General features: G+C 41.8%; 1 protein-coding gene across 1 annotated transcript in view; it reads left to right on the top strand.

The window, feature by feature from the left end:
* The first annotated feature begins 12464 nt into the window (after positions 1 to 12464).
* Positions 12465 to 26756, top strand: part of Itprid1 (ITPR interacting domain containing 1) — a 127067-nt gene continuing 112775 nt past the window's right edge. The window contains exon 1 of the mRNA XM_041640049.1: positions 12465 to 12588. The gene's annotated coding sequence lies outside the window, so the exon portion shown is untranslated. The remainder of the gene's footprint in view (positions 12589 to 26756) is intronic.

Here is a 26756-nt window from a genome sequence, read left to right as displayed (position 1 = left end):
ATTGTAAGAAAGTAACAGAAATATATTTTCTGGTAAACAGAAGATAGCATACAACCATAAATTATGCACCATTCCTGAAGAAATTACTTGAATGTTCAATCCATTTGACAAAAGAAGAAACAAAATTAGATGAAGAAGGAAGAGACTCTAATATTAAAAGAGTTGTTTGGCCAATTCTGCAGTCCTTTGAGTGTGTGTAAGTGCACATACACACACATACAAGCTCACCCACCCACACACTTACACACATACATGTTTCATGTGCATTTGTTACATTGGAACTGGAGGCCTAAACCAAAAATGTAATGTCTTATTTTGCCACATTATGATAATTATGACTATTGTGATATAAAGAATACTTGATTGATCTTAGTCTCCATTCCTCGACAGAGCTTCTAATGTCCTTTGAGTTTTGCAAGGATTGTGTGCATCAAGGGTACTCTACTGCCCCTAATAAGCCTCTTTCAGCCACACCCGAGTTTCTGCTAATGAGGTGACTCCTGAGAACATGGCTGCCAGGCTCTCCATGAGAATGAGCTTCATGATAAGCAGGACAGAGCGTGAGTCAGTATGTCCCTGCTCAGCTCTGCAGAGGAAAGCAAGCTGAGCCTGAGTCAAACACCAGTGGTCATTGCTCCAGTCTCTCAGGCAAATGTAACCAAGTCTCCACAAAGTCCCTAAGGGACAGGGTTCAGAGAGTTTCTGGGTGGCTGAGGAGATGCTGATGAGGGAGTAAAAGCCTGTCTCCCCTAACATACTTGTGCTAAGCATGTCCTCCATGTGTCTATTCCCGAGTCTGAGCCTCTGCAATAAAACACATGTAGCCTATACACTTATCCCTGAGTTCTGAGCTGTGAGAACGATTCTCACAACCGAGGAAGGTTCAGGAGCCACTCACTTCATAGCTCACAGGCCAGGAGGTCAGGAGGCCTTGTTTTCAAGTGCACTGCACCTTCAATCTCAGAAGCAGATGGGTGTTGAAGAGAATCTCACATTGGCAACTTAAAGGGAGGTCGTCTTTTTTTTTTTTTAATGTCTTGTATCACCAAGTGGTGCCTCACCCTTCAGATCTAATGATTTTTATAGGCAAGGTAAAACACTTTGTAAGCCTGAGAGAACTGGGACGTTAGACATTCAGAATGTCTCTTGCAGAGAGCTGAGTGAACCGGAAACACTACAGGCCCATTTGTACACACTGGCTTGCCAACTCTCCTGTACACACTCCACTCTACACAACTGACACAGGAAACTCCATGGATGGGTAACACGTGGGCACCAGGTCTGACAACCTCCCCCCACCCCTTGTTTGGACTGTTCGTAGCAAAGTCTCATCAGCTACCGACCAGTCTTGGTTTAAGTTGAAAAACCAGTATCGTGAATATGGGAGAGGTCTCTAGAAGCTCCAGCTCTGGCTTCTGGCTCATTCCCAGGTTTTGCATGGCAGAAGTGCCTGTGGTGTGGACCAGAGGCCTGGGCAACATCTTCTTTGCTATGTTCAAACCCAGAGGCAAGATGGCTTTGAGAATACATGCATTTGCTACCATGTCCCACAGAGAGGTATTACTTTTCTCTTGATTTTTGTTTGAAAAGTCTGGTCATTTTGGTCTGGTTTGTAGGAAGCCACATGCTTTGGGTGTGTTGTGAGTCTGTGCAGGGCGGCACATGTAGATGACATCATAAAAATCTGTTAGCTTTGAAACCAGAAGGACCCAGATTCACCCCCTTGCCTTCCCAGGCAGCACTCGCATGGCCTTAGACAAGAGTGTTTCAAAAGCTCTGAGAATCGTGTCTGTGGCTGTCACTATGGGAAGAAAATGAGGAGTGGGGTGGGAGAGACATTACAGATTCTGGTTCTTAGAGCAGAGAGTCAGAAAGCCTTTGTTCTGTCAACGTTGCGTCTCTTATTACTTTCGGGTGTACACAAGGCCAGCAAGGTTGGTAGGCCTTAAGATGGACAAAGGAATTCTGCGATGTCTGGAAAGGAAGTGCTTACTGTTACTTCCTCTCCTTCAGCAGCTCCAGGAGGGTGTTTTCAGTGTGTTCTGTGATCCTCAAGCTGTAAATGCTGATGGGAGGAGAGTCTTCTGTTTTGTGTTAATTTCATTGGTTAAATAAAGAGACTGCCTTGGCCCTTTAATAGGACATAAAATTAGGTAGGTGGAGTAAACAGAACAGAATGCTGGGAGAAAGAAGCTGAGTCAAGGAGTCGCCATGATTCTCCTACTGGACACAGACACAGGTTTAGATCTTCCCTGGTAAGACACCTCGTGGTGTTACAGGGATATTAGAAATGGGTTAGATTGATATGTAAGAGCTAGACAATAAGAGGCTGGAACTAATGGGCCAGGCAGTGTTTAAAAGAATACAGTTTCCATGTAATTATTTTGGGTATAAAGCTAGCCGTGTGGGCGGCTGGGTGGCGGGACACAGCCCTGCTGCTCCTATTTCAACAGAATGCTGTTTATATGACACCACTAACCTGCTGCAAAGGTGGAGGATGCATCCGGTTTGGTTGGAAGGAGCTGGAAAGGGCTGTCACTATAGGGTAGTTCTAGCCACCTTTCCCCAGAGAGATCCTGGGATGATGAAAGACCCGGGTAGAAGTCCTACTGAATCTGGCCAAGGTTCAGGCTTATTTTGTTGTCGTTCTCACCTGGAAACTGTGTGTTAGCTCTGGATCAAGCTGGTCCCTACCTGCCTGTAATGGAGCCTTACATCCAAGCTCTTCTGACTGTGCTTTTTCTTCACTGCAATGTTTGGCCAGTGGCCTAAGCTACTTGGCTATTTGGCTGTATCAGAAGGAAATTAGATTATAACTGAAGTTATTAGCCCAATTCTCTACTTGGTTAGTAGAACTACCTTTGCCTGGGTTTGGGCCACAAAGGGTAGAGGTTGTCATGGCTACAGCACCTTTGTAAGCCCTGAAGAAGAAGTTGGCAAATAAACGTGGGTCTACTGGTCAGATATTATTAGCAATTGAAAAACAAAATTCCAGGTCTGATTATGGACACAATTAGGATTCAATGATTTCCCGAGATTCCCTGGCTGTTGTTATACACTATACTTTCCTTTCCATAGGAATAGCCTTCTGAGACAGATGTTTCGGTATCCATGGAATCCATATGTACTGACTCACAACAAAGTGAGCAGCCACTGACATTTGCATGTTGACTACTCCATGAGCTAGCATGGCGTGATTATCCCGACCCGCTGATAAGGAAACAGAGGAGGAAAACATTAGGCGGCCAATTCCACACAGCTACTAAATGGCTTCCCTGTCTTTAAATCCATACAGCTAACAAAGAACAAGGTTCCTGGTGGCCCACTGGCTGTCAACTTCTGGCTTCTTGTCAGTGCTCTTATGCCCATACCTCAGAGTGCTAGCGGGGCTTCAACCTCAGTATCACCTTGAGTGAACGCTGCCTTTTGACTCCATGAGACCGACACTCAGAGTTGCCAAATCTGCCCACAAAATCATGCACGAGCTGTTGGCACACTTATAAATGGATGGAGCTAGTTTGAGTGAGGTAACACAGACACAGAAAGACAATTATCACATGTACTCACTCATAGGTGGGGTTTAAACATAAAGCAAAGAAAGCCAGCCTACAAACCACAGTTGCAGAGAACTTAGACAACAATGCGGACACGAAGAGAGACTTACATAGACCTAATCTACATGGGAAGTAGAAAAAAGACAAGATCTCCTAAGTAAATTGGGAGCATGGGGTCCTTGGAGGAGGGTTGAATTAGGTGAGGGTTGACGAGGGGAGAGGAGAGGCAGGGAAGGGAGCAGAGAAAAATGTAGAGCTCAATAAAAATAAAATAAAAAAAACCTTTTAAAATCTTTTTTTTTTCTGAGATTTTGCAGTCACTTTCTCTGTGCCAGGTGGTTAAGGAATCTCAAACCAGGGCATACTGAAACTATTTGTGTTGTCTGTGAAGCAAAAGTCCCCATGGAATCTATTTTGTGATTCTTTACTCAGAATTCAGATGCTAGTGTAAGAGACTTAATTTGTATCAAACACAAACTCTGTTAGAAATTTAAAGATTATCATTATAATGGCCACATAATGCTAATGATGTCTACTTGCTTTTAACATTTTAGTCTCCAAATGATTTTATATAGCAATTAATTTTTAATTCATTTTTCCTTTTATTTTTTGCTTCGTTGAGCTAGCCCATGGTGACCTGGAACTCACTATATGGCTTAGGAGACCTTATACTCATAGGGACCCTACCTCAGGCCCCCAAGTGCTGAGATTACAAGTGTGAACTAACCTGATTTATAGTTATAGTTAACCTTCATAAAAACAATATACAAGATAGTAAACTAACATGGCCTTTGGGTCTTGTTGTAGTTAGGATCTGTAATGTCCCTCAAAGGTCAGTGAATTGGTGGCTCAGTCCTCAAGGAATTGTTATTAGTGGAGAATGGAATCTTAGGTGTATGAACAGGGAACATTTGCCTTAAATGTTACTGTGGGTTTGAAGTGTAGGATGGCTTTGTTGTTCTTTGATGTTCTCTAGTACAGTTCAGAGTTCCTCTGGTAAATATCTTGTGCTGCTAATCTTAACTTTCAGAGGAAGAGGGTAAATGGTAATTTTCCCAGAGGAATATGGGGAACAAAGATACACATATAAACCCCTTTTCCCTCCCAAATGCCTCGTTTTTGCTTGTGGTTGTTTGATTGTTAGGTGTGTTGTGTGTTTTATAAAGTTGGCAGGGTATGCCTTTGCCTTTCATTAGGACATGTCTTCTTTTCCATGACCCCACCCTAAAAATTCTCCTAATGTGCTGTTTAGAATGAGAAAGTTTCTCATAGTTTCTGGTATTAGAATAATTAATTAGACCCCAGTTGGTGATGCTATTTGGGTAGGTTTAAGAGGTGTGGTTTTGCTGGAGGAAATACATCACTAGGGGTGAACTTGGAGATCCCGAAGCTTTGCATCATCCCCAGTTCACCCCCTTCCTGATTCTTGCTTGCAGTTCAAGATGTGAGCTCTCAACTGCTTCTCCTGCCATGCCTTCTCTCTGCTGTCAGGAATCCGTGACGTGATGAACTCTTACCTCTCTGCAACTGTAATCCGAATAAGTCCTTCCTTCTGCAAATTGCTGTGGTCATGGTGTTTTACCACAGCAACAAAAAATAGCTAAGATGGTAAATCTGAGGACAAAGAAGATGGCTTGCCATCCGATTAAAAAGATTTACCCAAGCCGGGCGGTGGTGGTGCACACCTTTAATCCCAGCACTCGGGAGGCAGAGGCAGGCGGATCTCTGTGAGTTCGAGACCAGCCTGGTCTACAGAGTTAGTTCCAGGACAGGATCCAAAGCCACAGAGAAACCCTGTCTCGAAAAACGAAAAAAAAAAAAGATTTACCCACAGACTTCAATAACTCAAAACAGTGAGCTAGTGGTTCAGACAGGTGAGCAAATAAAACACAGTTAAAGCAGAAAGGGTCTCTGATTTTAGAGAAATGGAATCAAACACAGAAATAAAGGGAGCTAGTTCATTTGGTGGACTGTATTCAGAAAACTGGCTTTTAGTATACACAGAAGGTAAGTGTGGGTCTGGATTTTATGCCATATAGAAAAGTAACTCCAGAGGTGTTCAGGGACTAGATATAAAGGTAAAACCCTGAGAAATAAGGTAGAATACAAAGTTTTTAAAAATCATTAGGGTGAGGAAACATTTTTTATATAAAAAAACAAAATATAAGCCATATAGTGAAAACTGATTCTGAGAAAATCAAAATTAAAGAGCTCTGTTCAGTGAAGGTTTCTGTAGAAGAGAGCAGCATATGGGTGGCAGATTAGGGCATATTTGTACTTGTGAAAGCCAAGAAAGGATTGATTTAGAAAACATAAGGGACTCTTAGGAACTAAGTAGAAACACAGATAAATGGTTGAAGTCACTACCTCCACCCTAGTCCACCACCAGCGACAAAGTAAATCAGCCTACAACAATAGGCCTGTAGCAATGGTGTGACATTCAGTCTTTGAGACTTCCTGAGACCTCCAAGCACAGTCTCTTTGAATTAAAAGAAGAACAAGGTTCCAGGGTGCTATGTACATTCATAACACCACAGATTCCCAACCATAAGCACGATTTTGCACAAAGCAAAGTATCGATCCTATGAGTTTCACCAGTTGACTAGACTTCTGAATCCCACCTATAGGAGTATTTCTCAGGCACTCTTACAAAAGTTCACGAGAATCAGTTGTGAAATATTGTGTGTAAGTGTAGCATTGGAGCCTGCTAAATCTCCTTCCATTTTGTAAAGAACAAACACAGTCAGCTGAGTGTCCTGGTTCTTAAATGATGTGTAGAACCATATAGGCAGGGAATCAGATAAAGCGCACCTCCCAAAGACGAATTAGGATCCTCCTGGCTGTGGTGTGTGGGAGAGACAACCCTTTCGGGTACTTGAAAATGGCACGTGACATGCCACATCACTATTAGATATGGGAACAGATGAGAGGGGGTGGTTCCCAGAGAGCAAGAGGACCAGCAAAGGGTCAGGTACAACTGAGAAATGTTCAGACTTGAGCAGGTAGCATAAATCATGTAAATAGAAAAACCATTTGAGAGGACTTAGGAGGAAGAGGTGAGAGGAGTTGGTTATGATGAGGATGAAGAAGGAGGCAGAAACTAAGGATAATGCAACGGTTTTGGTTTGGATTTAAAACAATGGTCTCGTTATTAATTGAGATCTGACATACAAAGGGGCATTTTCTGCAGTTTACAATTATGTTTGTAAATAAAGAAAAGTCATTGGCTTTTATGTTCGGATCCTTTAATTATTTTATTTTATTTCTTTATTTTACATTCCAGCCATCGTTTTCCCTCCCACCCCTTCTTCTGTTGTCCTTTCTTCCTCTGCAGTCCACTCCCCCACCCATTCCTTCCCAAGAGTAACGGCCCCCATGAGGAGTCAACAGAGTCTGGCACATTAAGTTGGGCCAGGACCAATGCCCTCCTCACTACATTAAGGCTGAGCATGGCATTCAACCATAGGGAATGGGCTCCAAAAAGCTAGCTCTTGTACCATGAATAGATTCTGGTCCTACTACCAGGGGTCCCTCAGGTAATACGAGCTTCAGCACTGTCTCCCAGACAGTAGAGGACTAGTTCAGTCCCATGGAGGCTCCGCAGCTGTCAGTCTAGAGTTCATGATTTTCCACAAGCGTGGTTCAGCTCTCTCTGTAGATTTCTCCATCATGATCTTGACCTCCCTTGCTCATATATCCCCTCCTCCCTCTCTTTGAATACCCCAACTCTCATCATAGAGCCTTTATCCAGTAACTGGTGGAACCAGAGGCAGAGATCCACAACAAGAGTCTTTAATTTTCACCAATAAGAAAATCACAGAAGCAAGTATTTGCTATTGAATAGTGTGTTGCTTCCAGTGTAGCTGGATCCTGTAAACCTTGCTAGGAGCAGTGAGGGAATGAAGAAAAGACAGAAATACAATACACATGCAGTAAATCTGGGATCAGGTGGGCCATGACCACTCTGATGCAGTGGCACCAACTGCGGCCACAACCTGGAATCTCATCAAGTTTGTTACATATGGCACAGGAGGAGGAGTTAGCCAGTCTTGGTAAGAGGTATCTATAGGGGAGTGGTCTCAGGCTGTAACACTGGGAGGAGAAAGCTGAGGTCAACAGTTCTTACACACGCTAGTCAGTTATTCAGAAACACTCATGATGGGGGAGAGTCTTCTGGCTTGTGTTAATTTCATTGGTTAAATAAAGAGACTGCCTTGGCCCTTTAATAGGACATAAAATTAGGTAGGCGGAGTAAACAGAACAGAATGCTGGGAGAAAGAAGCTGAGTCAAGGAGTCGCCATGATTCTCCCACTCCAGGCAGACGCAGGTTAAGATCTTCCCTGGTAAGCCAGCTTGTGGGCTACACAGATTATTAGAAATGGGTTAGGTCAATATGTAAGAGCTAGCCAATAAGAGGCTGGAACTAATGGGCCAGGCAATGTTTAAAAGAATACAGTTTCCATGTAATTATTTCGGGGCATAAACTAGCCATGCGGGCTGCCCGGTGCTGGGGACGCAGTCTCGCCGCTCTTATTACAACACACTCAACTTGCACACACTTTCAGCACAAATAGTAGGAACGTGGGACGTCTTTGAGCCTCACCACAGAGGAAAGGTTTTGCCAAATTCCCATGGCTCTGAGACATTGATCACGCTATAGCCAGACCCATGTCGAACAGTATACATTCAGTCATGGCTTCATCTACAGTTAACATTCCCTCAAGGCTTCCTCCATCCCTTTAGGTGTGGTAAATGATATAATGGGATATATGTAAGGCACAGTAATAAGATGAGGGAGGGTACATTAGCATTACCTTTAGAGGAACATAGTGTAGAAGCGAAAATGTTAAACTCTATACTCGATTAAGTGGGTTTGAATCTTACTCTGGTGATCCCTCATCATGGGCCCCTGTGCCTTGCCGACAAAACAGGATTATCTACGTAATATGATTGATATGTTCTTTAAATCAAAATGCTGTTGAAGATCTAAAACAGGTTAGCAAGGGATCAAAATGAGTGCTATAAAAGATATTGGAAGCCCAACCCTGCAAGCATTGAGACCTTGGTGACCCTGTGATCATATTAAGAGGTTGTGGAACCTTTAAGAGGTGGAGCCTAGCCGAAGGTCTTCAGGTCATAGGGAACACTACCTTTGGAAGAGATTAAGGTAGCTCTTCGGAGGCCTCTGAGTTGGTTCTCAACAAAAGATTGTACAAGACAACAAGCCAAGTCATTTTATATCCCTTGGCTTCCTATCTTGAATTGCCTCTCCCATGCTCCCAACCTTTGATCCCATACAACACAAGGTGATCTAGCCAGGAGAGGCCCCATTAGATACAACACCATACTACCTGAACTTTTGATCTCTAAAATTACTGACTAAATAATTTTCCTTTTAGAAAATTGCTCACTTTAGGCATTTTCTTATAACAGCAGAAAACATTCAAATACATGGGCTAACCTGGAACTTGTCAAACAGGAAGACCAATGAAAGAGTACATGCAAATTCATGAGGCCAGACAGAACAGACAGTCTGGGAAATTTGATTATTACAGGATCACTGGAAAGTACTGTGTGTATGTCTGGAGTCAGAGACAGTTGGGGCTGGACATGGTGCCCTGTGAAGTCTTGGTTTTTTAAACCAAACTCTGCTAGTCTTTCTGGCCCTCCCTTCCATTGCCTGCCATTGTCCCCTTCAGGCTGCCTTTCGACTGTTTGCTTTTTGTCTTAAATGTTTATTCATCAATTGACATGATCGGTTAAGATTTTGACCTATACACTTCTGCCCACATCAGTTATGTTCTTTAAGACAAAAAGCCAAAATTTCCTTGTTAGGACATCTCTGAGTTCCCACAGCATCCTACTTCACCCACCAAGGTGGACCTCACAATGCTTAGGACTCATCCTGATCCTTCAATGTGACAACCTGCAGTATCAGGCAAACTCTTGGTTCTCTTCTAATCAGTGTTCAGCTTCTTATGTTCCCTGTCTGGTCTGTGTTGTATCCTGAGTAATCACCCTGCTAAACAAGTACTAGCTAATAACAGTTAGGATCTAGCTGCACTTTTACAGGTATGAAATGGAATGACTGCTTCTGTATCTTGCCCATGTTCTTTGGGCTAATTGAATCTAAGCCTATATTACCAAGCAGCTCACCTCTCTGGCAGGTAGCTGGAAAGCTCAGATAATGAGCATGATCCCATTTGTTTCATAAGCTGAAATCTTTCATTTTCTTTTGAAACAGGGCCTCACTATATATACTTGATTGGACTGGAGTTCACGCTGTAGATCACACTGGCCTTGAACTCACAGATTTTCTGTCTGCCTCTGCCTCCCAAGAGCTGGGACTAAAAAGCACACATTACTCTCCAGCGGAAGTCTATAATCTTTATAGGAACAATTCAAGAAGAAATGTTGCCAGTCAAACTGAGGAAAGATAAGCCATCTGAAAGGGAAATGAAACTTCATGTGGCTAGCAGAAAAAAATCAAGTGAGTCTAAAGAGAGAAAGGAGATAGGAGCTGCAAAAATCAAGTTTTCTTTCCAGAGCAGGAAAGGTCATGGTCAAGGTCGCCTGAAACAAACTAAATTTAAGATCATGACTTGACCACTGGCAGAGGCTAAGGAGATGGACACATAGGGAGTATCTAAGGAGCCATCCCAAACTGACCACAGGCAGCTCTTATGAGGAATTATTCTCGAGGGTCTATAACCTTGTCCAAAGGACAGCCAGGTTCAGAGACAGGAGGAGAAGCTGTACCTGCTGCCGTGTGGCTTTTGGCAAAGCGTACTGTCTTTTTGAGACTTAGATTCTCACATGTCGAACACAGGTGAGGAAACAAAACAAAACGGCTTTCCTGCCGTGGGTACCCAAGTAAGTCCTTACATACGAAAGCAAACAAAGGGGGCAGTGCTGCCAGAGGCGTCAAGCCCACACAGAGGGCGCACACTACAGTCCTTACTGCCGTGGCCCCGGGGAAGAAATGTAAACAGGAGCATGCGCTTCATTTTCAAGTCTTCACCCGTCTGTGGGAACCGGGAAATATCAAGGGCAAAGGTCTGACCTAGGGATAAAATTACCGATTCATTCCACCTTCCTTTCAGGGTTCTTATAACAATTAACTTGCCAAGTTTCAACCACAAGACCATATGTTTGCTAGGTCACATGGAGGAAAGGGGTTTATTCTGATGTTTGTTTGCAGATTCCAGCAGTGCTGCAGATACCACACTGGACAAACTCAATCTGTCAGGAGGCTTCCCTGCACCAGAACGTGGGAAAGTATTCCAAACGCATGTGAATTAAGAAAAAGTTTTTATTTACTGTATTTTGTGTGTATGAGCGTTTTGCCTACATGCACTGTATTAAGTGCTGCATGCGTGCCTAGTTCCTATGAAGCTGGAGGAAGTGCTAGATGCCCTGGAACAGAAGTTATGGACTGGATGATGTCCTGTGGGTGCTGGGAGCTGGACCTACTCCTCTGGAATAGTGGTGAGTGCTCTTGACCACAGAGCTATCTCTCCAGCCTGCCTTGGGAAGTTTGCAGAGGAGAACCCCATGCTTGAGTCCTCCCCAGCAGACTTGTTGGTAAATACCTTGGCCCTTTTCAGGATGGTGTTGCTGTTGATGATAGGCGCATCAATTGGAAAGTCTTGAAGACCCTTCTGAACTAGCAAAAGAATACTCACATACGCCAAGGATTGTTTTGGTATTTAATGGGCACTAGTATTCTAATTTTTTTTTAGCAGTTGCTCAGCAGTGATGTCATCCCAGCTAGGTTAGTTATCAACCAAACCATTTGCCCATCTGAGCACAAAGAATAAGCAAAACAGAAAACTATTCCCTTAGAAGCTTTTCTTTCATAACTACACGTAACATTACTAAGTCCAGACACTAATGGGATGGAGATGTGGCTCAGTGGCTAAGAGAGCTTGCTACCCTTCCCGAGGACACAAGTTTAGTTCCTAGCACCCACATTGGGTGGCTCACAATTACCTGTAGCTCCAGCTCCAGCAGATTCAACACTCTCTTCTGGTCCCCAGGGGCACCTGCACACATTAGCACAAAAATAAATAATATTAAAAAAAAATAATATGTGGAGCCTTTATTCTACCCAAATTCCTGTGTGGGATTTCTGGGTTGTGAGTTAACCCTCTAGACAATATCCCCTTCTTCTCCACCTTCACCTCTCCACCTTACATTTGTATAGTTAGTTTGTTTGTTTGTTTGTTTGTTTGTTTGTTTTACCTAAAGGGCTGCTTGGCATTGCTTCATCCTATTCTGGTATCGTAGATAGTGCTCTTTGCCTTCACATTCTCCAAGCAGTTGAAGCAAAGTTTAACTCTCCCAATTCCATTCCTTAGGAAAGCACTAGTGTTTCCAGAGTCATAGAGGACATCATCCTACAGAATCCCCCCCCCCGCCACACACACACACACACACACACACACACACACACACACACACACCAGATTAACTCATCCTCTGTGGATCTGGCCCTCAACCTTTCTCAGTGAGATCTCATAGCTAATCTGAATTTCTGGTGGCCTAGTACTCAGACTCCACTTATCTTCATAGTCCCCTTTGCCAACCTTGGGTCCAGCATGAAGTAGAGGTCAGGACACCTTCAAGGAACAGAAATGCCAAGAACCTCCTCCAGCCAGATTCATTTCTGAGGGGGCTGTGCTGTCCAGGTCCCCTCTTCTGAATGTCCCTGTTGGCTCAGGAAAATGAGTTTTTCCTTAGAACAAATGGGCGTGGAGTATTCAAATATTCTGCAGGATTAGTCAAATGCTGGACTGCTTCCTCCATACACTGCCCTGACGCTGACTTTCAGACAGTTTAGGAGTGGAGCTTGGGGCAGGTGGATAGGGCTGGGGACCCAGGAGGGGTCTTAGTGAGCAGTTGGGAGGTGAGTAGCTGGGAGGCTGCTGAGCAGCTTTGCAGGGACTTGTGAGCAGCTGTAGAGGGGGCCCTGCTGAGCCCTGGCTTTGGAAAAACACTGCTTGTCCCCAGAACTCTACTCCAGCTGGGAAGGTAAGAGTGTTTGCCAACTTTGTGTGTGAGCTGCCGTGCCTGGCAGGTTCTTGAGCTACCTGAGTTCTCCTGTTGCCCTCCATCTATTGTGGGGACTCTTGGGACTGTAACCCGAATAACAGGCTCACATGGGATGCAGGTGAAATCGACCAAAGTGGGGTTGCTAGAAACAAGAAGATATCGATGTTGTGGGTGCTGAAGGTGTGGAAGAGGTCACTGGGGGAAACACTAATTAGAGTTAGAGGAAATAAGAATTCACAGGTGAGTGCTAGGTGATTCCAGGGAAAGAGAAGAAGAAATGGAAGGAGTGTGAGGGGAGCAAAAGATAGGACATACAGATGGACAGACTCACACGCACACACGTACACCACACACACACACACACACACCCACACCCACACACACACACACACACAATAAAAAGCTCAATTTTTGTGTTCCAACTGGTGATGTTTGATGTGAACATGCCATTTTAGAATGATTTTTATAGAATAATATTTTGATTTCTCTTTAACAGATATGGATTGCTAACTTATTAAACACCTGTTAAACATTAATGAAATTGAATGTTCCAACCAAGAAGTAGAACATACTTGTGTATATTTGTGTGCGTGTGTGTGTGTGTGTGTGTGTGTGTGTATTACAGAGGAACAGTCAAGAATGTGGAGTGTAGAATTTGGAGATAAATTTTTGTTTTGTTTCTATTTGATTTTATAGAGAACCATTTTGGAGATAACCTTTAGTCCATTTTATTGCTTCTTAATAATTAAAAAAACAATAATGTTAAAAAGGCAGTAAAGAAAATACTCTGCTTTCTTGAGCATCAGTAAAAACCAGAGGTGATGCAATGGACTACGATACAGCCACTAAAATGAAGCATGTGTGAGCTTGAACATGCAGGATGCGGCGAAATGAAAATGCCCGGAGGACAGTGTGTATGGCTCGGGGCTAGGCAAGAATATAACCTAGTCACTTGGTGTTACCTATACCCCGCTCTTTTACAAGCTTGAGTGAGCCAGCCTGATCTTCTTACATAAGAAATGGTGTTCAGAGGGAGCTTACATGAGAGAACAGATGCCAAGGACCACGCAGAGTGAGGGGAAGGTGTGAGTTGACCCATTTTCATGGGTTGAGTGGATGAAGCCAGCACAAAGCAACCTGGACATTTTCCAGAGAATCGAGGACACAGAGCTGAGTGGGATGTAGGGGCTGAGAGCTTAGAGATAACAACTTTCTTCTAAATCACCCATTCATCTGTTATTAACTTCCAAATTTAGAGTGTAAAAATTTTGAGTTTCCTTGTATGTTACATAGATATCATTGTACTTTGCATATTTCATGTCTTTATTACCCTCTTGTCCTTCATTTCCCCGCCTATAATCATCTTTCTCCACACCAAATTGTCCTCTCATAATTTCATGTCATATATGTATTATTATATATGTTAATATAGATGGATATATTAAAATCTAAAGCTTGCATAGGAGAGAAAATATGATATCTTTCTTCACTCCCACTACTACCCTATTTGTTCCCTCTCCCCTCTTCCTTTAGATTCATTCTTTCTCTTTCATACTCTTTCTACACACACACTACACAATTGAATCTAAAGTCTGTGTATGAGACAAATATGCAGAATTAGTCTATCCAAACTTGGCTTATTTTGCTTAACATAATGTCCATTTTCCTGTGAATCGTACAATTCCACTTCTCTTTATGGTTGAATAAATGCTCTTGTGAATATGTACCACATATTCCTTTTCTCCTCATGTGTTAGGGATTGGCCTGGTACTGGTACATAAAAGGTTGGCTTTTAGGAATAGTGTTGTCATAAACATGAAGGTGTGGCTATCTCTGTGGTGTGCTGACTTAGAATCCTTCAGTTATACCCCCAGGGATGTTATAGCTCCATCATGTGGGATTTCTATTTTCAGCTTTCAAGACCCTCCTTATTGACCACCATTGCGGTTTATATTAATTAATAGTTTGGATTCCTACCAGTATGCCGTAAAGCTCCCTTTCTTAAATTTTTGCCAGCACTTGTTGTTTTGTTCATGACAGGCACTATAACTGGGGTGACATAGAGTTCCAAGGTAGACGGAAGTTTCTGCCCCACCCAGGCCTGCAAACGTTCAGTCCCAAAGAAACACACAGAGGTTTGTAATAATTATAAACTGTTTGGCCTATTAGTTCAGGATTATTATTAATTATCTCTTACAACTTAAATTAACCCATAATTCTTATCTATGTTTAGCCACGTGGCTTGGTACCTTTTCTCAGTGCAGTATTTTCATTTTTCCTTCTCTGCATCTGGGTGGTGACTGAAAACTGAGCTGTTCCTCTTCCCAGAATTCTCCTAGTCTGGTCACCTCACCTATACTTCCTGTCTGGCAATCAGTGCTTTATTAAACCAATACAAGTGACAATTTTTTACAGGGTACAAGAACATTATCCCACAGCATTCTAATGGTGTTCTAATTTGCATTTCCCTGATGGCTAAGGAGATCACACATCTTCCTGTGTTTATTGGCCGTGTATATGTATATGTGTGAGTACGTGTATATGGTGAACGTTTGCATTCATCTGTGTATGCAGGTGTCAGTGCCTGTATGGGGTTGTACATGTGTGGAGGTCAAAGGTTGACAACATATGACCTCTTAAGTTGCTATCAACCTTATTTTTTAAGACAAGGTCTCTTACTAAAAATTTGGCTCGCCGATTAGCCAGGTTGATAGGTCAGTGGGTTTCAAGGATCCTCCTGTCTCCCTCGTCTCTCGGACCATGCTGGAATTGTGGCCATTCACTTCCCAGCCTAGCTGTTATGCAGGGACTGGGGTTTAAAACTCATAGTCTCATGCTTGTGTGGCAGTATTCCACCAACTCTGAGCCATCGCAGCCCCTGTGTTTCTTCTTTTAATAACTAATTCATTTGCTTGCTTATTAATTGAAAGACTTGTAATATATTTTTCCATGTTTAATTTTTTAGTCCTTTATAGACTCTAGGTATTAATTTCCTTCCCAATGTAGAGTTGATAATGATTCTGCAACTCTATAGGCTGTCTTTCCACGCTGTCAGTTATTTCTTTTGCTGTGCAGAAGCATTTATATGGTATGCAGTAGTGCTGTCAACCTTTGCTGTTAATTCCTGAGCAGTTAGAGAACTTTCCAGAAAGTCCTTGCCTGTGTTAGTACTTTGAAGCATTTCTATATTTTTTTTCTCCTGCTAGAGGTTTATAAGTTTCAGGTCTTACATTAATATTTTATATATTTGAGTTGAGTTTTGTAAGGAATGCTGGGCTCTGGTTTCATTCTTTCACCTTAGTGTTCCCAACAGTTTTTGTTGAAGAGGCTGTCTTTTTTTCCATTGGATGTTTGTGGAATATTTGTCAAAAGATAGAAGGCTGATCCAAAGCTGTACTACAGAATCACAGTAGCACATACCTCATGACTGGGCACAAAAACACACTCAGAGATGAACTTACACAGCTACAGCTCTCTGTGATCTATTGACAAGTGGGACAAAAACATATGTTTTCCTGACTTTAGGACATTTTATGTTATGAATGCTTTAAAAATGTTTCTGTGCCTTTAGAACTTGTTCTTCTCTTTCTTCCATGCCTATTACCGATGAACTTGGTCTTTTCAGAGTGCCCTGTCTATGTTGGAATCTACACTGCTATCTTATTATCACTTTATCTCAGCCCTTGGTTGCTTTTGGTCCTCTACCTTGTCTTCAAGCACAGTTGTTCTTCCACTTCCTCCACTAGCCTCTTGTAGAAAGTTTCCACAGAGCTTTTTTTTGGACTTATATTTTCCATGAACAGCATTGCAGGTTCCTTTTCAATATTCATACCTTTGTTGATTTCCTCTTTCACATTTTACAGTCTTCCTTATTTCATTCGACTGTTTGTGTTCGCAACAATGAGCTTAATTTTTTCTTTGATTTTTTTTTTGAACATATTTAAAATCATTCTTTGAATTCTCTGTCTGGGTGTCTTAGCTATTGTTTTATTGCTGTGAAAGACACCATGAGCCAGGCAACTTATAAAAGGAAGCATTTCCTTGGAAGCTTGCTTACAGCTTCAGAGACTTAGTGCATGATTATCACGTCAGGAGGCATGGCAGCAGGTAGGCAGGCATGGGGAGGAGCAGTATCTGAGAGTTCACATCCCAATCCAGAGACAGAAGGAAGAGAGAGAACAATATTGGGCCTGGCTGGAAGCTTTTGAAACCTCAAAGTCAACCACCAGTGACACACTTCCACTACCTAAGCCACACCTTCTCTAACAGGGCCACACCTCCTAGTCATTTCTAAACTCCCCACCAACTAGGAAGCAAACATTCAAATATAAGAGCCTGTGGTGGCCATTCTCGTTCAAACTACCACACTGAAGTTTTACACCAGATGCCAGTACTGGAAGAGTGATAGTTCTTGAAGGAACTAAACTTGCCTTTAAACCTTTGTGTTTCCCTTGTTGTTGCATTGAAATTAATGTCCCTGGTGCTATCCACCCCCTTTTTTTTTTGGTTTATTTAATATCATAAGTATTCTTTTAGTTGAAATATTTTTAGTGGGTCTTGAATGTAATGTTGCATAGCTAAGTGTGTTGTTTAGAAAATAGTTCCTCAGTCCAGGAGCTCAGAGAAGTGGTATAAATGTTCATTAAGAAAGACTTATCTGCATCTTGAAATGATAAGGAAATTTCTTCTGTGGGGTATATTTATGAAGTACATTATGCTTACTTATTTATATATATATATTGGTCATTATTGAATCCTGGGAGTTGATCATGGTTCATAATCTTCACAATGTGTTTTGAAATTCTATCTGTGAGTGTTTTTGAGAATTTACATCCGTATTCATCAGTGATGATGGTTTATAGTATGAATATCATATGTCAATGTTCATAATATTCCATCCATTTTAACGATCATGCTATTTAATCTCCTAAACATCTTATTAAAGGAATTCAGGTGCTATTTTGAGAGGGAGAGAGAGGGAGAAAGAGAGGAATATTCTGGGACATGCCAAATTTGAAATATTTTCAGAGAAAAAAAGTGCTGTTGTACATAACCCACACACACTCCTTTTGGAAAGCTCTTTGAATGACTTCTTACAAAGTGTACTCAACTGGTATGACCCTGTTCCTTTTCTTAGTTATGTTTCTAAGTCTGTGAAATTCAGTTGTGACTATAACACATCTTAGATGGTTCAGATCTCATATCATGGTCTCAGGGGTGATAGGGTATCTTGTAAAGGGGACAGAAGGCTGTAGCTTAGTCAGAAATGGCAAGACTTGAAAAAGAAATAGCTTTTGTTACGGGACACAGGTTATAGAAGATAGGCCTATGATTTGAATCAAAGTCTGTCTCACTGACATTTATTCAGTTGAGAGAAATAACAAAATTTGCCTGGATACAAAAGCTGTGTGTTCTCAGATAGCCATGATTAGAGCCTTGCATGTTCTTTTTCACATGCAACTGACAAAACAGTGTAAAATGTGTCTAGCACCCAACTTACTTTACTCAGTGGTACCTGTAAAACTGGCAGTGTCTATTCTGCTGAATAATAAGAGATGAGCATGAGCATACAACATTGTCTTAATCAGGGTTGCTGTTGCTGTGATCAAACACCATGAGAAAAAAGGCAGCTGGGAAAAAAAAAAGGTTTCTTTTGCTTACACTTGCAGATCACAGTTCATCACCAAAGTAAGTCAGGACATGTTCACAGGGCAGGAACTCAGCCTAGGAGCAGTACCATCCACAATGAGCTGGGCCCTCCCCACCAACCACTAGTTAAGAAAATTCCCTATAGGCTAGTGTACAGAATCTTATAAAGTCATTTTCGTGTGTGTGTGTGTGTGTGTGTGTGTGTGTGTGTGTGTGATGGAGTAGATTGTCTTACATTTTAGGAGCTGGTAGTCCAGCAATGGTTGTCCTTATGCTGAGTAAGGAGATAAGTCAGACTAGAAGGCTGAAGAATCTGGCATCTAATTCAGGGAGAGGGAGCAAAGGCAGGCAGGTACAGATTACTCTATCCTCAGATCTGTGCATACGTAAACTGGTAAATGGAAAGTGGCGCCAACTTCGAGGGCAGATCTGTCTCTTTCCTTTCCTTTCTAGAAATGCTCCCACAGACATATCCAAAGGTATGTCTCCTAACAGATTCTAAACCCCATCAAATTGGCAGTCAAGTCTAATGTCATAGCCTGAGAAAAAATTCAAGTTGCTATTCTGCAGGTTTTGGTTGAGGGCAGTTTCTTAACACCAGAAAAGAGAAGGATCTGCACTTCCTTCCAGATTCTAAGAAAGAATGTAATCTGTCTTAGTGTTTTATTGATGTGAAAAGACACCATGACCAGGGCAACTCGTATAAAGGAAAACATTAACAAGGCACTTGCTTACAGTTTCAGAGGTTTAGACCATGATCATTTTGGTTGGAAACATGAGAGCATGCAGGCAGATGCTGGAGTAGTAGTTAAGAGCTATACTCTGGAGAGACAGAGATAGAGATAGAGATTAGATAGATAGATAGATAGATAGATAGATAGATAGATAGATAGATAGATAGAGATAGACTCTAGGTTTGACATGAGCTTTTGAAACCTCAACGCCACCCCCACCCCCAAGTGCCGCATTTCTTTCAACAAGGGAACACCTCTTAATCCTTCTAATTCTATAAAAGGATTCCACTCCCTAGTGTCTAAACATTCAAATACATGAGCCAGTTGGGACCATTCCTATTCAAACTACCACAAAGTGTTTCAGAGGCCTTGATTTAGCTCATTATACTAATTTGTTCTGACTTCTATAACTATGAAATAATTTCATGTTGTCTTAAGCAATTAAAGTTGTCTCAGTTTCTTATCTCAGCCTCAGCAAGTGAACAGGAATGGACTTGCAGGTGAGCTTGATGTTGCGAGCATAGAGCATCCACAACAGACTGGAGTGGAAGGGCTGAGCGGTTGCTGAGTGAAAGAGAGAAGAATCAGGTTGTTATATGGGGCTTGAGATGCATGGGTCAAAAATTGTTCTCTCCTCTTATTCCTCCTAAATTTTAGGGTCACAGAAAAATTAAGATGCTGCAGTTTCAGACTACACAGTTGCACACTACATAGGACATTTTCTGCACAGTGTAGAGAATGGCAGAACAGTTGCACCGGGGTAAAAGGAGTAATTATGCTTGCATTTAATCTATGTTTGAGCTGTTCTTGTTTGTTAAGTCTTTGTAAGCCTGCAAGGACAAATTTAACTGCACACAATCAATTATTTAGAACTATGGAGAAGGCTTTCTGAACCAATTCCCACAGAGCACACATTTCCTGAATCTGAATTTTCCATCACTGCCCAGGGGATGTGAAAGAAGTTGGACAAAGCACAAGATCTCCCCGAGATTCCCATTTGTGAAATTTTGCCCAGTTCATCAGCACAAGCTGCTAGAGATACCGGTTCAGTTTTCTCATTTTCTCTATAGCTGGCAAAATGAGTGAAGCAGCTCTTAACGAAATGACAGGTGGGCATGGGTTGTCTTTGGAAGATGTATACTTGTGGGCAAGGTTGTGGGGCATTTTCTTAATATGGTGATTGACACAAGAAGGCTAAGTTTAATCGTAGTTGTACCACCCTTGGCCTGGTAGCCCTGTGTGCTGTCAAAAAGTCACCTGAGAGGGTCATAAGAACAAACCAGTAAGGAGTACTCATCCACGGGCTCTGCTTCAGTTCTGGCCTCCAGGTTCCTGCCTTGAGTTCCTGCCCTAACTTTCCTTGATGACAACTATAATGTATAAATTTAATTGAATTGACCTTTTCCTTCCCAAATTGGTTTTGGTCATAGTGTTTCTTCACAGCAATAGATACCGTAAGCAAGACCACTTTTGCCAGGAAATTCTGTAGTAGAAAAATAAGAGGTTTGGAGCTGAAAAACATTGGTGTTTAAATCCTGCCACCTTCATGGTATAAAGAAATACTCTTAATTTAAAATTTATTTATCTATGAAAAGTCTTAGAGATTTAGGAGTAATAGGTTTGAAATGGGTTGTTGGCTCTAAAGCACTCAGCTCAGCAGCTTGCACTCCCTCAATGCTCACGAACCCCTTGCTTTTTGCTATTCGTCACTCGGGACGAAAAGGCTGATGGAGTAGATGCTGTGGAAGGCTGCAGAGGAAGCAGACTGGTTCTAGAATTCGGGAGAAATTCAGACTTTTGACTCATGCTCACAGAATTGAAATGCATGGATTTGACTGGGAGGCTGATGCCCAAGAAATGAATACAAAGTTTGGATCCTGGCATTTCAGATTCATCTAATTGGTTCTTTTGACATGCTGGCAAAAGAGAGATGTCACATAACAAAATATCTAGCTGACTCCCTAAAACACTGTATACTACAGTAAGAGTGCAAAAAGAGGCTGAATGGTGATCTACGTGGAAACTTCCATGCTTTGGGAAGGTTCACATTGAGGATTAATCTGGGAAAATTCACTCCTAAGCTACTCTTCATTAGGGTTTTAGAAATCGTCCTTGTCTACTTAGTTGTTGAGGATTTGTTTTTGGATAGTGTTATAGCGTTCTATCTTTGTTGTTGTTGCTGCTCAAATAAAGACCATGACCAAAGGCAACTTTTGTAAGAAAGGGTTAATTTATTTATTTATTTATTTATTTATTTATTTATTTATTTAAGATTTCTGTCTCTTCCCCGCCACTGCCTCCCACATCCCTCCCCCTCCTTCAATCAACTCCCCCTCTCTCATCAGCCGGAAGAGCAGACCAGGTTCCCTGCCCTGTAGGGAGTCCAAGGACCTCCCACCTCCTTCCAGGTCTAGTAAGGTGAACATCCAAGCACCCTAGGCTCCCACAAAGCCAGTACGTGCAGTAGGATCAAAACCCAGTGCCATTGTTCTTGACTTCTCAGCAGTCCTCATTGTCGGTTATGTACAGCGAGTCCGGTTTTATCCCAGGCTTTTTCAGACCCAGGCCAGCTGGCCTTGGTGAGTTCCCGAAAGAACATCCCCATTGTCTCAGTGTGTGGGTGCACCCCTCGCGGTCCTGAGTTTCTTGCTCGTGCTGTCTCCCCTTCTGCTCCTGATTTGGACCTTGGGGTTGTAGTCCAGTGCTCCAATGTGGGACTCTGTCTCCTTTCATCGCCTGATGAAGGTTAATATCCAGGAGGATGCCTATGTGTTTTTCTTTGGGTTCACCTTATTTAGCTTCTCTAGGATCATGAATTATAGGCTCAATGTCCTTTATTTATGGCTAGAAACCAATTATGAGTGAGTACATCCCATATTCCTCTTTTTGGGTCTGGCTTACCTCACTCAGGATAGTGTTTTCTATTACCGTCCATTTGCATGCAAAATTCAAGAAATCATTGTTTTTTACTGCTGAGTAGTACTCTAATATGTATATATTCCGTACTTTCTTCATCCATTCTTCCATTGAAGGGCATCTAGGTTGTTTCCAGGTTCTGGCTATTACAAACAATGCTGCTATGAACATCGTTGAGCATATACTTTTGTTGTATGACAGGGACTCTCTTGGGTATATTCCCAAGAGTGGTATTGCTGGGTCCAGGGGTAGGTTGATCCCGAATTTCCTGAGAAACCGCCACACTGCTTTCCAAAGTGGTTGCACAAATTTGCATTCCCACCAGCAATGGATGAGTGTACCACTTTCTCCACAACCTCTCCAGCAAAGGCTATCATTGGTGTTTTTGATTATAGCCATTCTGACAGGGTTAATTTCATCTTACAGATCTAGGTCACAATCCATCACCAAGGGAAGTAAAGGGCAAGAACTCCAGGCATGAACCACTGTCTGGAACTGAAGGACAGGGCTTGGGAGAATGTGGCTTACTGGCTTATTCCCTCTAGGTTGTTTGATTGGCTTTGTTTTAAAGACTTATTTATTTTTATTTTATGTGTATCAGTGTTTTGCCTGCATGTATGTAAATGCACCACATGCATCCCTGGTGCTTTCAGAGTCAGAAAAAAAAGTTCTGCATCCACTGTAACTGGATTACAAATTATTGTCATGCGAATGCTGGGAACTAGTCCTTGGTCCTCTGCAAGAGAAGAATGTACTCTTAACCACTGGGTAATCTCTTTATCTAATCAGCTTGTTTTCTTATATACCCCAAGCCCACAACCTAGGGTTAGCACTGACCCAGTGAGTTGATCCCTCCTAGATCAATTAGTAATCACAAAAATACCCTCACAGACATCCCCATATGCCAATCTGATGGAGGCAATTCCTTAGTTCTTCTTCCCAGGTGTGACAAGCTGACAACGAATATTAGCTATCAGAGGTAGAATATGTATCTCAGGCTAACCTCAAAGTTGAGATTCTTCTGCCCTCGCCTCTCAAATGCTGGGGTGATAACATGCCGTGTCTCGTTTGATGATTTCTTACATTATGTGGGGCTTGTTGGCATCAGTGTTACTTGTAAGGCTGTCGGTTCTTCTGGAACCTCAGAGGAGCCCTTTGGGTCAAAATGTCAAAGAACCACAAAATTAGCAATGTTGAATACACTTTAGCTCACGGAGTTCATGGAAGAAGTTAAACAAAAGGCAATTTAGGAAGCAGGCCAATGGAAGTAGCTATTCAATGACCCTGATCCTGCAGCATATCCAAGACAAAGTGTTAGAAGTTGTGTATACTTGTTCCATTCACAGGAAATGTCCCTGGATTTTTGGCAGTGGACTTTCCCATCAGACATGAGGGCTTGCTAGGAAAGCAGACAGAATCAGTACCTCCTTACTCCTTACTACAGAACTGTGTGGAGTCAATTTAATCCCATCAATCATACGTTTATTGAGCAATTATTTCCTATGAGCCAAGTAAATGAGTATATTGTCCAAGTGCCTGAAGTGTTCCAGAAAATATTCCCTACAATACTCATTTGCACTCAGAGACATTTTGTACTTTATTTACAGTGACAAACAATGCATGCACATGCGCATACTTTAAGGCCTGGCTAGTGGTTCCATTCCAGGATTGAAGAGTACAATGTTGTTTGTTTTGTTCTTTTGCGATAAGGCAAGATTTAACAAATCCATTGTTAAAAAGCAATTTCATTTTTCTTATTGCCTTTTATCTATTTTACAGAGTGTTTAAGCGCTGTCATAAGAATGTACATTTTCCCCTTTGGGGATCAATATAGCAAGGTAGAAAAGGAGATAATTTTTGTTGTTAGTTATAATGCGGCCCATAAATTTTGTATGTGTCTTGAATTGACTTGTTTTGCAAACATTTTATACCTATCTCCTGTTAGCTTCTTTTACATACTATTATAGCTATTTGTTTATGATTTTACTGCCATTCAAGAAGATCCTTAATGCAGGGAATATCTATTATTTTTCATACCCAGAGCTCCTTGAAGAACGCTAGACCAAAGATGCTACTTGATAAACCATGTAGAGATGAAATAAAAGTGAATAATATTCAGGTTCATGTTTGAAAGTCAGAATCCTCAACAAGCTCCAGGGCCATGCATGCATTTTCATTGCCCAATTACTATTGCCGTCATCATCATAAAATGATGCCCAAATCACATAAAATGATTGCATCAGCCTTAGAAGCAATTCTTCATGTGTTGTTGCTTTGATCCTTAAAATAATTCTGTGTTGGGGCCATTAATAAGAGGGTATCTGTCATGTAGTGAGTTTTCAGGTCACACTGCGACCTGCTTACGCTCTCAAAACTAGACAGAGCCTGAACTTTAGCTAAACTCTCTGGTCTAAGTCCTGAGATGGCTGTGTTTTGTTTTGTTAGACTACCACTCGAGGTATGGCTTATGCCAGATTTTCAGCATTGCTCAACCCAGAGTGTTTGGTGTTCAGTGCAGAAGGTCTATGTGGAGTGTTCTGCTGTGCATTACCCCTGCCCTCTGGATAATAAAAATGTTCTACAGTCACTGACAAAAGTCTCTTGCGGGGAAAACAAGTTCCAGGTGAGGCTCAATGGTATTCTCACAAGCACAAGGCAGAAAGTGTTCCGAAACAGTTACGAAGAATGAGGAAGTCCTTCCCACTTCTGCTGGAGGCAGCCTCTATTTTACTGTAAAAACTGAATGGACTTATAAGGCTTATTGTGATAAAATACAAAATATTTACTGAGCAGGCATAAAGTGTCAAATCAAAAGCTAAGGAGAACAATCTACAGCACTGTTAAATGTCTTCTTAATATGAAACGCCATCTTAAAGTCCATCTAGTGGAACACAGAGCTATTTGGGACCAGTCAGTCTCATGATGGGCACTTAGCAGCTAGATTTACCGTATTAGTTTCTAAAGATTTGTTAGAAAGGAATTGCCTCTTTTATGTTTGTGGCTTGCTAACCAATAAATCAGTTCCAATCATTGTTTAATTGTATTGTCCATGGAGATTGTGTTGTCAAGTAAGTTTCTGGCTCATTGGGACTGTTCAAAACATTTCAAGGCATAGTCTTTTTGCATGAAAAAGGAGGGAAGGAATATGTAAAACTCCAGGACCTACCTAGACCTTCTCAGCAAACAAAGGAAAGACCCATAGAGCTAAAGCTTTTCCTTTCCTATTTGAATTTATTGGAAAGTAGAAATATCCCCATATTTATTCAACAATAGACTTTTCTGCATTGCAGTTTTGTCAAACTCTAGTTTTTTAATTCTGAGTATGAATATAGGCATCCAGTAGACTATCTTTATGTGATTACTTTTAACATAAAACAAAATAGAGCCCCCTGGGAAGAGGGAACCTTCATTTAGGGATTGGCCTCATCAGATTAGCCTATAGGCATAAAAAAAGGGAACTTCTACATTAATGTTTGATGTGGAAGGGCCCAGACACTGTGGGCAGTACCAAGCCATTGTGGGCCTATGAGAAAACAATCTGAGCAAGTCAAGGTAACAGAGCCAGTAGCTATCTAGCATTCCTCCATGGTTTCTGCTTCAGTTCCTGCCTCTAGGTTCTTGCTTTGAGTTTTATGATGTCTCACAATGACGGACTATGGTATAAAAATATAAGCCAAATAAACCTTTTCTTTCACAAACTGCTTTGGGTCAGTATTGATTATATCTACAGAAAGCAGACTAGAACAGTTTAGGATTAGGTATGTTTGGCCACAAGTCACAGGGTGACTGGGGATAAACTGTTTAACATGTGAGACCTTCATTTTCTCCAGCAATAAAATGATGCAGAATAAATTTCACCTAGATTTTTTGGGGGGGAGAATCAAATAAGATAATGGCATAAGTTTCCAGTGTGAGTCTTGGCACAAGTGACTAATAATTGATGGTAGAAACTCATTGCTATATTTTCCATTGAAACAGGAACAAGAGTTTTTTTTTTTTCTTTAAGCTGTTTTGACATTGTCACTTTGTGCTGCAAGAAAAAGAATAACTTTAATTTGGCTTTGTAAAGAATTTCTTCTGATGAAGGTGATAGAGAAGTGAGCTCTTCTCCCAGCCCAGGATCTGTGTTGAGCTAACCACTAGCCACTGCTCAACCCCCATCACCATCCCAATTACCTCAGCAGAAAGGTTTTCCCTGGTGGCGGTGGGACCAGTGGCATGGCTCTCCAACTTAACCGTGATATTACGTAACTGTGTCCTGTGAGGGAAGGGTGTGGGCATAAAAAAACAACGTCAAGACAAGGGTTGGAACCCATCCAGGAGAAGAGGCTCACAGCCAGAAACAGGAGTTTTGAAACATCATGGGGCTAGCTAGAGTAGGTTACAAACCTGGCCAGTTCATGTTTTTAATCCTGCTCCCAGCTACCAAGAATTAGGACTTTCTGTGCACACCAAGGATTGGGAAATATTGAACCAAAATTCTCAATGGTCTGTTCTCTAAACTAGCTCTTCTGCTATCCTAGAACTGAACGCTTCTCCTTGATAATCTGAAAGCGTTAGCTAGAGTGCTCAGGAACACAGCAGGGTCCATTCTAGACTTGTCAGCAACTGGAGAGTAGTACTTTGGGTTTTCGTGTCAATGAGAAGCCCCAGACTTGCATGGTTTGAAGCCTTACTTTGGTATTCTGACTGTCCCTCATTTGCTCTTCATGGACTGGGATCTCCTTGCCAAAGTGAACTCATTTATTTCCTTCTCTTTATTTATGAGCTGTTTTTGTGGCTGGACATACAGGTCAGCCAAGATTTCATCACTCAGCTTCGAACACCCATATCTAGACTGTCTCTCTT

Source organism: Microtus oregoni, unplaced genomic scaffold (assembly GCF_018167655.1).
Source record: "Microtus oregoni isolate MIOR12 unplaced genomic scaffold, Mior012 000062F_ref0000492, whole genome shotgun sequence".
In the NCBI taxonomy this organism is placed as follows: domain Eukaryota; kingdom Metazoa; phylum Chordata; class Mammalia; order Rodentia; family Cricetidae; genus Microtus; species Microtus oregoni.
The sequence above is the reverse complement of the archived record's forward strand: the minus strand, read 5'-3'. Positions and strand labels throughout refer to the sequence as shown.